Source organism: Vulpes lagopus, chromosome 10 (genome assembly GCF_018345385.1).
Source record: "Vulpes lagopus strain Blue_001 chromosome 10, ASM1834538v1, whole genome shotgun sequence".
Lineage (NCBI taxonomy): Eukaryota > Metazoa > Chordata > Mammalia > Carnivora > Canidae > Vulpes > Vulpes lagopus.
Window position 1 is genome coordinate 107070557 of NC_054833.1, and position 14145 is coordinate 107084701.

General features: G+C 38.8%; 1 protein-coding gene, 1 non-coding gene and 1 pseudogene across 2 annotated transcripts in view; 2 read left to right on the forward strand and 1 right to left on the reverse strand.

Annotated features, from left to right (window-relative positions):
- Positions 1-14145, reverse strand: part of LOC121499947 (cytochrome b5 type B) — a 37646-nt gene that overhangs the window by 20564 nt on the left and 2937 nt on the right. The window lies entirely within an intron of this gene.
- Positions 915-2273, forward strand: LOC121499839 (annotated as a pseudogene).
- TRNAS-ACU lies at positions 10885-10957 on the forward strand. The gene has a single exon. It is a non-coding gene; the product is annotated as a tRNA-Ser (tRNA).

Genomic DNA, 14145 nt, shown 5'->3' on the forward strand with positions numbered 1-14145 from the left:
ATTTCTCTCCTAAAAGATCTTTGTCCAGTGAGTGGGTCTCTCCTTCTAGTACTTAAACATGCTGTTTTCAAGCAAAATGGTGGCTTTTTTCTTTCCTTTCCTTTTCTTTCCTTTTCTTTTCTCTTTCTTTTCTTTTTCTTTTTCTTTTTTTCTTTCTTTTTTTTTTGTGGCTGTTTCCCACCACTCATCTGTCATTCCAACTGAGCTTTCTCAGCCATGGTAAGCTTTGGAATTGTGTCCCAATGTGCTCTATATATACCTCAACTATGGACGATGGTTTTTCCTTATGATATGTCCCAACTATTATGTTGCCTTTCAGAGCAAAAGGATAACAAAATCTCTTAACAGCTTGAGATATTTCAGGAAATGGTTGAATTTATGACTTCTTCACTGCTCTTTCTACAACTACCCATCTCTCACCACTTATAAATAAATAAGAAAGTGCCACACTTGGGGTGCCCAGGTGGCTCAGTCCGTTAAGTGCCAACTCTTGACTTTGGCTCAGGTTGTGATCTTAGGGTTGTGAGTTCAAGCCCTGTATGAAGAGGGATTCTGCTTGAGATTCTCTCCCTTTGCCCTCTCAACTCCCTTCTCACACACTTTCACTCTTTCAAATAAATAAAATCTTTAAAAAAATAAAATAAGGAGATCCCTGGGTGGCTCAGTGGTTTAGCGCCTGCCTTCGGCCCAGTGCATGATCCTGGGGTCCCGGGATCGAGTCCCACATCGGGCTGCACAGAGCCTGCTTCTGCCTCTGCCTGTGTCTCTGCCTGTCTCTCTTTCTGTGTCTCTCATGAATAAATAAACAAATAAAATCTTTAAAAAATAAAATATAAAATAAAATGGCAGCCCAGCTGAAGGCAGCACACTACGCCGGAGGACAGCACAGCCAGGGCCAGTCCTAGGCAAAGGTAATGCCCAGGCTGAGGGCCTGGCCTGTGACCCTGACTAGGCTGGCTCTCAATAAAGATGGTGGGAGGAGCTCCGGGCTGGCTCAGTCAGTAGAGCTTGCAACTCTTGATCTCAGGGTTGTGAATTCAAGCTCCATGTTGGATGTGGAGATTACATAAAAATAAAATCTTGGGAGGCCTGGGTGGCTCAGTGGTTGAGCATCTGCCTTCCGCTCAGGGTGTGATCCCGAAGTTCCAGGATGGAACTTCAGATGCTATCTTGCATCAGGCTTCCTGCGAAAAGCCTGCCTCTCCCTCTGCCTGTGTCTCTGCCTCTCTTGCTGTGCCTCTTATGAATAAATAAATTCTTTTTAAAAAATAAATAAAAATAAAAATAAAATCTTTAGAGGCTCCTGGGTGGCTCAGTTAAGCATCTGACTCTTGATTTCAGCTCAAGTCACAATCTCAGGGTTGTAAGATCTCCCCATTCCGGTTCCACACTGAGCATAAAGCCTGCTTACGATTCTCTCCCCCTCTGTCCTTCCACAATTCTCTCTCTAAAGAAATAAAATAAAATCTTTAAAAAAAAAAAAAAAAGGGCAAGAGCTGCAACTTAACTCCAATGTGAGTCTCTGGGTTGTCCCGCCCTGTTCATCATCATGCTCTCTGTGGGCATGATTCACCACTGTGTCCATCCTGCTGTAGAGTGACAAGCAGCTCACCCAGGGGCAAGTATTTGACAGCTGAAGTCCTAATTCAAAGCACAGTCCTCAGGAAAATGGAAATTATAGTCCCAAACAGTCCTTGACGTGAAAATACTACTTCCGACAATCCAAAGGCTGGATTTTCAAAAAACAACAAAAACAAACAAACAAAAAGAACTAAAAGGAAAACAGTATTACCTTCTCTTATGATTGATCCCACTACGCTTATAGACATGATGAAAGGGAATTTAACAAATGTCTTCCCTGATTCCTTCTAGTGAATGGATAAACATAACATGCTCAGGCTTTGTTACAACCAGAGTCCTATTTCCACTGACCTTGTTTTAAGCATATGCTATAGCAAAGAATTCAACTACTCTCATTAGCTGTGTCCTGGTGAATTTTACATCCTGGTACATCTATGTATTTGGGCTTCGGAGCATTTATTCTCTCATTTTGGGCCAAGAGAAAGCTGATGACCAATCCAGAATAATCCAGGCAGATGACTAGAGCAGCCATGGCCATGTCCACAGACTGCAACAAAGCCTTCAAGGCAAAGTGGAAGGTTCTGGAGCCATTGGGTCACCAGTGAGCACTTGATGATGTCAAAGAGCTCATGGCCAAAGATCTCCACTTTGAAGGGATGTTCAAAAAAGAATTATAGATCTCCATTTATTGAAGCAGGGATTAGCTCTGTTGGGAACACAGTGTAGCCCTTAATCTTGTAAGATGTTTGAACTGGGCCTCTCAGAATAAAAAGGAGAACACGTGAGCTTGTGGACGTGCAGCAAGGATCATTCTTGTCTGAGCCAGGTTCCCCTTCATGTTTGAAAGTGGAGGAAATGATTGTGTTCAGGGTGACTTACAGGGAAAGAACTATTTTTAAAATGTTTAAAAATTTCCTTCTGGTTGACAATAGAAATAAAAGGCAGAGCAAGGGGAAACTCAAGCCTGTAATAATATATAAAAACTTAGCAAAAATTCAATCTTTGGAAGTAACTTTGCCAATTATAATATGTACAATTAGCCTGACATCTAAGCCAAAGTAAACTCCTGTTTCTTCGGATCCAAATGCCCTATATTTTTACATCTAATTTATGTGCTGGTGTTTTAATAATTTCCTTTACAAAAGTAATAATTTTTATTAATAAAAATTTACTATGTATAAGCAAAACAAATATCTCTGTATTGTTTATTTTGAACCTACAGTATGACATAAAGAGCAAATGTATAGAAATTTCCTTCAAATAAGTTATTTTTCAGAGTGAATACTCAGTGTTAGGATAGACTTAACAAACCTTCTATGTCGCTTAAAACTGTCCAGGGAAAATTGGTGACCCTACACACTGCTGGATTCTCAAATGCCTTAAAGAATGATCACCTATAGGCTAACTAATGGGATATTCTTCACATGTAGTTCAGAATACATCAAGTCAACTGAAAAAAAATCAACAGCTCTGTACTATAATATGGTGACTCAACTGTACTAAAGAGCCAGTTATTCTGGAAAAGAGTTTACATACCATTATAAGAAGGTGGAGAGGGCAACTGCTGGCAGATACATAGAAAAAAGTTGCCCAGGAATAATCATCTGGGTTAAATGTCCTAGGGAAGTGGCAGGGTGCCACTTCTGTATCAAGAGGTAAATGTAATTTGCATGTTGAGTACTGTAATCAAAAGTGAGTGACTCAACTCTATAAATTAAACCACATTGTTTTTTCTTTAAAAGACAAATCAGTTTTATAGAAGTAAAACTGAGAAGGTCAGAATAAGATCTGTGGAACCAATTAATGTCAAAATCCTGGTTGTGGTATTGTACTATGGCTTTTTTTTTTTTTTAAGACTTTCTTTCTGGGGATCCCTGGGTGGCGCAGCGGTTTGGCGCCTGCCTTTGGCCCAGGGCGCGATCCTGGAGACCCGGGATCGAATCCCACGTCGGGCTCCCGGTGCATGGAGCCTGCTTCTCCCTCTGCCTGTGTCTCTGCCTCTCTCTCTCTGTGACTATTATAAATAAATAAATAAATAAAAAAATTAAAAAAAAAAAAAAAAAAAGACTTTCTTTCTTTGAGAGCACACGAGCAGAGGGAGTGGTTGTATAGGGAGCCTGACATGGGGCTTAATCCCAGGACCCCAGGATTGTGACCTGAGTTTCAGAAGGGTAGATACTTAACTGACTGAGCCACCCAGGTGTCCCTGTAATATGGTTTTGCAAAATGTTACCATTGGGGGAAATGGGTAAAAGGTACAAGGGACCTATTATTTTTTTACAAGTACATACGAATCTACAATTATTTCAACAAAATTTTCAATTAAAAAATCAAATTGAGGGGCACCTGGGTGGCTCAGTCAGTTAAGCATCTGTCTTTGGCTCAGGTCATAATCTCAGGGTCCTGGGATAAAGCCCTGTGTCAGGCTCCCCACTCAGTGGGGAGTGTGCTCTCTCTTACTCTCCCCACTCAGTGGAGAGTGTGCTCTCTCTTACTCTGTCTCTCAAATAAATAAAATCTTAAAAAAAAAAAATCAAATCGAATTCCCTAAGTATATACCCCCCAAAAATGTATATAGATATATGTACTTATATACACACACAAATGATCATAGCAGCATCATTTGCTATGACCCTACTTGAAAACCCAATGCCTGGGGTGCTGGGTGGTGCAGTCAGTTACATGTCTTACCCCTGATTTTGACTCAGGTCATGATCTCAGGGTTGTGAGATGGAGCCCCACATTGGGCTACAGACTCAGCAGGGAGTCTGCTTGAGATTCTCTCCCTCTTCCTCTGCCCCTCTCCCTGCTCACATACTCTCTCTCAAATAAATAAAAATCTTTTAAAAAATTTTTAAGAAAAAAGAAAACCCAATGACCATTAGCAGAGTATAAATAAATTAAGATATAATTCTACAGTAGAATCCTAATCAGTAATGAAAAAGAACCACTGCAATATCCACAACATGAAAGAATATAAACGGCAAACAAAAGACAACAGACATAAAACAACATAAGCATTGGAAGTCAATAGAGTGGGTACCTCAGGATGAAGAAGAAAGCAGTGATTAGGAAAAGGCAGAAGGAAAGGTTCCAGCGTGCTATAAAGTTCTAGACGGTGGTTATCCAAATGTGTTCATTTACTAGAGTGACGTCATATGACTAAATCTCAGCAATTTATGATTCGTGGGAAAATAAGTTCCAAAATATCACATACACAACTACCCTTGTATATATAGTCAAATTATCTTCAACAAGGGATGTCAGAACCACTCACAATAGGGAAAGGGCAGTCTACTGAACAAATAATGCTGGGAAAACTGGATATCCACATACGAAAAAATGAAGATGGACCCTTCTTTTATCTCATAGACAGGAATTATCTGAAAACGGACTAAAGATCTAAACATAAGCCCCAAAACTATAAAACTCCTAGAAGAAAATTTTAGTACATTAGATTGGATAATGCTTTCTTGGATGTGACAAGAGCATAGACAACAAAAGTAAAAATTGACAAATGGGAGTACATCAGACTTAAAAATTTTTATGCACCAAAGGACACAATCACCAAACTGAAAAAACAACCTATAGAATGAGAGAAAAGATATGTAAATATCATAAGGGGTTAATACCCAAGATATAAAAGAACTCCTAAAATTCAACAACAAAAACATCAAATAACCTGATTAGAAAATAGGCAAAGGACTTAGACATTTCTCTGAAGATGATCTACAGATGACCAGCAAGTATAGGAAAAGACACTCAACATCAGTAGTCACAGGGGAAATGCAAATCAAAACACAATGAGATCCCACCTCACACCCACTACATTATTATAAAAACAAACAAAACAACAACAACAACAATAAAACCCAGAAAGTAACAAGTGCTGACAAGGATGTGGAGACGTTAGAACCCTTATGGATTCTCAGCCATATAAAATGGTGCAACCAGCAGCAACATTCATCTCCAGACCACTTTTCAATTTTAAAACAAAACTCTATGTACATTAACTTTTTTTTTTTTAATTTAAAGTCTCCTTCCTCTGATATTAACATAGCCACCACTGCTCTCTTCTGGTTACTATTCATGTGAAATATCTTTTTCCCTTCTTTCTTTTTTTTTTTTTTTAAAGATTATTTATGTATTTATTCGTGAGAGAGAGAGAGAGAGAGAGGCAGGGACATAGGCAGAGGCAGAGGCAGAGGGAGAGGGAGAAGCAGGCTCCATGCAGGAAGCCCGACAAGGGACTCAATCCTCGGACTCCAGGATCACACCCTGGGCCAAAGGCAGGCACTAAACCGCTGAGCCACCCAGGCGTCCCTTGTTCCATTCTTTCACTTTCAACCTATCAGTGTCTTTGGATCTAAAGCTGGTCTTCTGTAAAAAAACAACTAAAGTGAGTCTCCTATAGACAGCATATTGTTGGATCCTGTATTTTTATCCATTCTGCCAATCTCTGTCTTTTAAGAATCTAATCCATTTAGAGGCCCCTGGATGGCTCCGTTGATTGAACATGCAACTCTTAGTTTTGGCTCAGGTTATGATCTCAGGGTCCTGAGATGGAGCCCCACATTGGGCTCTGCAGTCAGTGGGGGAGTCTTTTTGAGAGTCTCTCCTTCCCTTTCCCTCTGCCCCTCCCTTCCACCCCTCGTGCATATGCATACATACTTGCTCTCTCTAAAATAAATAAATAAATCTTTTTTTCTTAAAGGAATTTAATCCATTTCCATTTAAAGTAATTACTGATAAGGAGGGACTTAACTCTTTCAAATTTAAAAACTTCTGTACATCAAAGACATTATCGGGGCACCTGGGTGGCTCAGTCAGGTAAGCGGCTGCCTTCTGCTCAGGTTGTGATCCCAGGGTTCTGGGATTGAGTCGTGTGTTAGACTCCCTACTCAGGGAGGAGTCTGCTTCAGCTTCTCCCTCTCCCACTCCTCCCTGATCCTTCTCTTTCTCTCTCAAATAAATAAAATCTTTTTTTAAAAGGACATTATCAAAAAAGTGAAATGATAAGCTACAGAATGGGAGAAAATATTTGCAAATCAAATATCTAATAAAGGACTGATATCCAGAATATATAAAGAAATACAACTTAAAAGCAAAAAGACAAACAATTCAATTGGGAAAAATGGGAAAGAACTTACACAGAGGACCAGAAAGTACAAACATCATTAGACACTAGGGAACCGCAAATCAAACCAAAATGAGATACCACTTTACATCTGGCTAGGATGGCTACAAGTGAAAAAATAATAAGTGCTGGAAACAGTGTGGGAAAATTGGAACTTTCATCCACTACTGGTGGAAATGTAAAATGCTCCTGTGGAAAACCACTTAGAGTTTCCACAAAAAGTGCAGAACAGCCATATGACTGAGCAATTCCACTCCTAGGCATATACCCAAATGAACCAAAAACAAGCACTCAAGTAGATATTGTATGCCAATATTCACTGCAGTGTTGTTCACAAATAGCCAAAAGATGGAAACAATCCAAGTATTCATTGATGAACTGCTGAATGGACAAACAAAATACAGTATATATACATATAATGGAATATTATTCAGCCTTAAAAGGAAGGAAATTCTGATATATCTACATGGATGAAACTTGAAGACCTTATACTAGGTGAAACAAGCTAGATACAAAAGGGCAACTATCTAATTATTCAATTTATATGTGGTACCTAGAATAGTCAAATCCCTAGAGACAGAAAAATCCAAGTGATTACCAGGAACTGGGAGGAGAAGCAATGGAGTTATTGTTTAATAGGCAGAGTTTCACTTGGGTATGACAAAAAAATTCTGGAGATAAATGCGGGTGATAGTCACACAATCACATGAATATGCTCAATGCCGCCAAACTGTACAATCAAATATGGTTAAAATAATCAATTTTGTTATGCATATTTTACCACAATAAAAATTTTAAAAACCAAAACATGAAGCAAAAGAAGCCAGACACCAAAGGACAAATATTATACGATTCCATCTATTTGAGGTACCTAGAATTAAGCAGTTCTAGAGACACAAGGTAAATTAGAAGTTATCAGAGTGGGGCACCTGGGTGGCTCAATGGTTGAGTGTCCACCTTTGGTGCAGGTCATGATCCCAGGGTCCTGGGATAGAGTCCTGCATCAGACCCCCCGCAGGGCACCTTCTTCTTCCTCTGCCTATATCTCTGCCTCTCTGTCTCTCTCTTGAATAGACAAATTAAAAATATTTTTTAAAACGGAAGTCATCAGAGGAAGTGATGAGGGGATAGTTATTGCCTAGTGGTTACAGAGTTCTGCTTTGGGTAATGAAAAAGTTTTAGAAACCATTATCAGTATTGGTTGGTTGCACAACACTGTGAACTGTACAACTGATTAAATGGCAAATTTTGTTATACATATTTTGTCACAGTAAAAAAATAAAACTAAGTTTATATACCTGAAATTACTATTAGCCAAAAATTTACTTTTGTCTGAATCACAGCAAAAAAAAAAAAAAGAGACCCAAAAAGTTTCAGAGGTTAACCTGAATAGTCTAGATAGGGGGTCTACACTATTCAAATCTATTGAACAATCATAAATTTCTCCCTATTTTCATTCAGTAAATCTAATACAAGGCGAGACATATTTCCCACTTTTTCTAGAACCTGCTTGGCTTTTAAATTTCATGTGAACTTACCAAAAATTTATTTTGACTTGGAAGGCCTTTGTGTTTTAAGACTAATGGATCTTGTCCCAGCTTTTATTATGTAAGCAGTTACACAACATAACAAATAAAATGTTTTAAATAAACCACACTTCAACCAAGATCACAAACTTTCAGGAGGGATGAAACAATGACTGTGATCTATTCATTTCTCTCAGTCCAGCAATAATCAAGTGAAATACTTCAAAGATACAAAGGGAATTTTGTAATGTCCTCTGGTGAAGGATTTCAGTTAGTTCATCTGTCCAAAGAATACGTGATAGGGAAGAAGACTTTTGGCTCTTCCGTAAATTTATTGACAAAGTATTATCGAAAAGAAGACAGGCTTAAGGAGGGCACATGATGAGATGAGCACTGGGTGTTATTATACTATATGTTGGCAAATTGAGTTTAAATAACATTTTTTTAAAAACTTAACAAAAAAAGAAAATTTTATATTTTAACACAGAAAAGAGAGAAGACAAATTAGTAATATAAAATATACTTCCAGATCACTAATTTTAGGCAAATGATAGGAGTCAGATGGCAAAAAAGAAGAGAATGCAAAGAATGACAGTTATGGAATAAAAATCTTGATGGGAAAAAAAATCTCACAAATTCTCTGAGTGGAAATCCCATAATGATGTAATAAAAATGTAACAATAGGGAAATGCTAAAGACCACTTGACTTAGAAAATAGAATCTAGAATCATTAAGATTTTGGAAGCTGCAAAATTAAGTTGGGTGATGCAAAGGAGGACCTCTAGCCAATTAGATTGGCAGGTTACCACATCAACAAGAGATATGGAGGCTGAAATTCTAGAGGACAAAACAACTTTCAAAAAATAGTCTGACAGGGCAGAGAAAGATGACAGACCTGAGTGGAGAACAGGAGGAGATGGTGCAGGTCCACAGGTGTTCATTCGCCTTCAGATTAGACAGAGTCTAGTAAGGTAGAGGTGTCCTCTAGAAGAAAATAACTCGATGGCTGCCAGAAAGGGTATAACTTTGGCAGTCACCACTGCCCAGGATCAAATTGCAGGTCTGCAGATCCAAACATAACTTATCCCCACCAGAGTAAATCCCACTGCTATAGATTTTCACAATTCCTTAGGTACCTTCACAGTATTCATTTATCACGACTGCCATTATTTATTTGATGTCTTCATTTACCTGCTAGTCTATAAGCTCCACAAGAATAGCGACCATGCTTGTCTTTTTCACGGGTGCATTCTAGAACACAGTATGCCTGGAACATAGTGAGATCTAGAGACAGCTCACTCTGCCCTCCTTCCCTGTCTCGTGCCCTCTCTCCCTGTCTGGTATATATGCCACACCCATGCCCACATGCAAAATGAATAAACGAAAGTCAATTTGTTCATCAGAGCAACTCACCCAGACAGTACGGGAGGTTAAATTTTGCCTCATTTTATTTCTAGCCTTCCCTGAGACTAACCACTTGCAACTACTCAAGGAAAGAAAGCAGTCTTCCCATAGATTTGTTAATTTTACAATCTAGATGACAATCAAACTACAGTTTCTTTTCACCAGCCTTGAAGAAATCCAATAAGAATTGTTATTATCTGAAGCTTTCAGGGGTGCCTTCAGTACCCTGATATCAAACAGAGCCTGCATTCTGTCTTTCTTGCATGACAATTAGTTGTACACAGATTTCATTCTCCCTCACATGTCCAAGACGTCTAATTTACCTTTACATCTTCAGAGTATCTGCCACTTAAGCACTCAAAAGATGCTGCAGGGAACAAGTAAATTTTATTATGAATAAAAATAACCTCAATCAACAAATGGCCCCTAAGACTTACTGAGCTCTTTATGCCACGTAACGTGAGTCTTTACACGTTATCTATATTAATTGTCACAACAACTTTGTGGAGTAGGTACTATTATCTCTATTTTACAGATGGGAAAGGGTCTTTACAGAGCTATTTGCCCAAGGCTATACAACTGTTAGATGGTATAGTGGAAAATTGACATTTGGACCCCAAAGCCAGTACCCAGACATTAAAATTATATTTCATCTATACAAAGAACCAAATTTTCTTTAAAAAACACAATAAAGTGGGGCACCTGTGTAGCTTAGTCAGTTAAGCTGCCAACTCTTAATTTCAGCTTGGGTCCTGAACCAGCATCATGGGAATGAGCCCCAAGTTGGGCATTGTGCTCAGCGTGGAGTCTGCTTGTGATTCTCTCTCCCTCTCCCTCTGCCCCTCCCTCCACTCATACTCATGCATGTGCAATCTCTCTCTCTAAATAAGTAAATAAAATCTTTAAAAAAACAACTCACTATTAAGAAGATGAAAAGGCAAAATACAGACTGGGAGAAAAAGGTCACGATACATAGATTGACGCTTAAACAATACAGGGGTTGAGGTGCCATCAAACTCTATTCTCTAAACACAGCTGAAAAATCTATATAATTTTGGAGTCCCCAAATACTTAACTACTATTAGCCTCCTGTTTACTAGAAGCCTTACCAATAAAAGTCAGTTAACACGTATTTTGTATGTTACATACACATACACACACACACATATATGATATACTGTTCTTACAATAAAGTAAGCTAGAGAAAAGAAAATGTTATTAAGAAGATCATGGGATGCCTGGCTGGTTCAGTTGGTAGAGCATGTGACTACTGATCTCAGGGTCATGAGTTCAAGCCCCACATTGGGCGTGGAGCCTAACTTAAAGAAAAAAAAAAAAAGTAAGATCATAAGGAAGAAAAATACTCTGTAGAAAAAAATCCATGTGTAAATGGACCGGTGCAGTTCAAACCTGTTATTCAAGGGTGAACTGTATCTGAAAGGAGTTGCATCAAAATGTATCAGGAATGTTATCCCTCAATCATAAATGGGCCAAGATAGAACAGATACTTTACAAAAATCCATACAAATGGCCAATCACACCATGATGATACTCAGTATCAATGGTCATCAAAGAAATAGAAGTTAAAACCATAATTCATACACAAGCACACATCCATTAGAATGGTTAAAGGTACAATGACAGATACCAGGTCAGTGAGAGTGTGGAGAAAGTGGAAAACTCATACACTGCTGGTGGTAGTGTAAAATGATACAGACACTTTGAGAAAAGGCCTAACATTGCTTAGTAAGTGAAAAAGGAAGTATGACCTAGAAATCTTACTCCTAGGTATTTAACCTTAATGAAAACATAAGTCACACAAAGATTTGTACATGAACATTCACAGCAGGTTTATTCATAATTGCCAGAAAATGGAAACAACCCAAATGGCAATGGACAGGTGAACAGATAAATTTCAGTTCAATCATACAATGAAATAAATATATAAAATTAAAATTAAATAAAAAGCAATTGAAACAAACTGCTGATACACAGGGAAAAAACAAAGATAAGTGTCAGATATGTGAAAAGACACAAGAAAGTGATATTGTTGTTCTATAGTACTAGAAATAGAGGCACTTGGGCGGCTCAGTCAATTGAGTGTCCGACTCTTGATTTCGGCTCAGGTCATGGTCTCAGGGTATGGGGTCAATCTCCACATTGGGCCCCTTGCTGAGTGAGAAGTCTGCTTGAGATTCTCTCCCCTTCCCTCTGCACACTCTGCTGAAAAAGTCTTTTTTTTCTTTCAAAGGATGAGTTGTTAGAAGTTAAGAGAACTTAGTCAAGCACTCAGAATAATAAGCACCCAGTAAATACTATTTGTACTACTGAAACAAACCAATGAAAAGATACTATAATTCAGTTAAGGAATACTCTGATCAGGATGCCTGGCTGGCTGTCAGAGGAGCCTGCCACTCGTGATCTCAGAGTCATGAGTTTGAGCTCCACATTGCATGTAAAGATTACTAAAAATAAATAAATAAATAAACTTTTTTAAAAAAAGGAATAGTATGATTCTACTCCCATATTTATTTGTACATATTTGTATATATTGGTGTATGCCAGAATATGTGGAAAGATCAAACAAATTCTTGGGATGGAAAGTTTTACTTTCTTCCATTCTGTATTGCTTTTCCCTCCAACTTATCCTCAAGTTCTTGGCCAAAGTAATCCACTGGAAAAGTAAAGTGCTTTCATGTCACTTCCATTTTTTTTTTTTTTTTTTTAGATTTTATTGATTTATTCATGAGAGACATAGAGAGAGAATGGCAGAGACAGAAGCAGGTTCCCTACAAGGAGCCTGATGTGGGACTCGATCCCAGGTCTCCAGAATCCCGCCCTGGGCTGAAGGTAGCGCTAAACCGCTGAGCCACCAGAGCTGCCCTAATGTCACTTCCATCTTAAAAGGCTTCATTGGTTTTCTAATACATTTAGGATCAAATCTATATGACCTACTCTGTCTTGCCTGGCCTGTTTCCCACCAAGCTCTCTGGCCATTCTTGACCTTCATTGGCTATCCTACAGCCACAGCTGCTTTCAATCCTACTAATGGGCCAAACTCTTGCTTGACTCTGGCCAATGCTGTCAGAAAGCTCTTTTCTCTAGTCTTCCGAAGCTAGTTCTTTCTTAGCTCAATTAAAAGTCATCTCACAGAAGCTTTCCAGATCACTCTTACTAAAGTAGATCTCCTGGGTCGCCTGGCTGGCTCAGTCAGAAGAGCATGTGACTCTTGACCTCAGGGTTGTGAGATCAAGCCCCACAAAGGGGACAATAAAAAAAGTTATTCTTTTCAAAAATGTTATTTATACATAAGATAATGGCTTCCAAATTTCTCTCACCTGTGATACACAGTAAAAAAATAAGACTATTAACTGAAACAAAGGTTCACAAAATCATACATATCCTTGCTAAGGGAGCTGTACTTGGATATTTTCTAGTCTATGTCATAAGATAGTATAATCTTTTTTTTTTTTTTAAAGATTTTGCAAGGTGGGCAGCCTCAGTGGCGCAGCGGTTTAGTGCCGCCTACAGCCCAGGGCGTGACCCTGGAGACCCTGGTCGAGTCCCATGTCAGGCTCTCAGCATGGTGCCTGCTTCTCCCTCGGCCTGTGTCTCTGCCCCCCGCCCCCCGCCCCCCCCCCGCCTCTCTCTGTCTCTATGAATAAATAAATAAAATATTTTTTTAAAAATGTTGCCAAGGTTTTGGTTTATCGTTCATGATTTCAATAAATTAAACTAATATCACTAATTCAAAAACGCAAAATTAATGTTAGGGGAAAGATAAATAATTCAATTACATTACCAATTCAAAATTATCACATTCAAACTCCAGAATAACATTATATCCATAGTTACTAAAAAAAAAAAAAAAAAAAAAAAAAAAGCAACTTACAAGACAAGATTTTCAGTTAGGAACTCCTGTCTACAGAGGAACCTAAAAGTGATTTCAGATGGTAAAGAGAAGAATGAGAAGATGGGTCTTCCCATCTCTTTTTTCTTTTTTTAAGATTTTTATTTATTTATTTATTCATGAGAGACACAGAGAAAGAGAGAGAGGCAGAGACACAGGCAGAGGGAGAAGCAGGCTCCTTGAAGGGAGACCGATGTGGGACTCGATCCCGGGACTCCGGGATTATGCTGAAGGCAGGTGCTCAACCGCTGAGCCACCTAGGTGTCCCTTTTTCCTTTTTTTTTTTGGATAGGTCTTCCCATCCCGTGTAATAGCAAGTCAAAACCCTTGGTGCCATCTTTGACTTCTTCTGTCACTCCTCAAATCCAATGCATCATCAAATCCTATTGGCTCTACCACCAAAACACTTCCCGGGGTGCCTTGACGGTCCAGTTAAGTGACAAACTCTTGGTTTCGGCTCAGGTCATGATTTTCAGGGTTTTGAGATAGAATCCCACATGGTGATCTGCTAAGACTCTCTTTCCCTCTCCCCTTGCCATCCCCCTGCCCACACCTGCCAAAATAAATGAATCTTAAAAAAAAAAAAA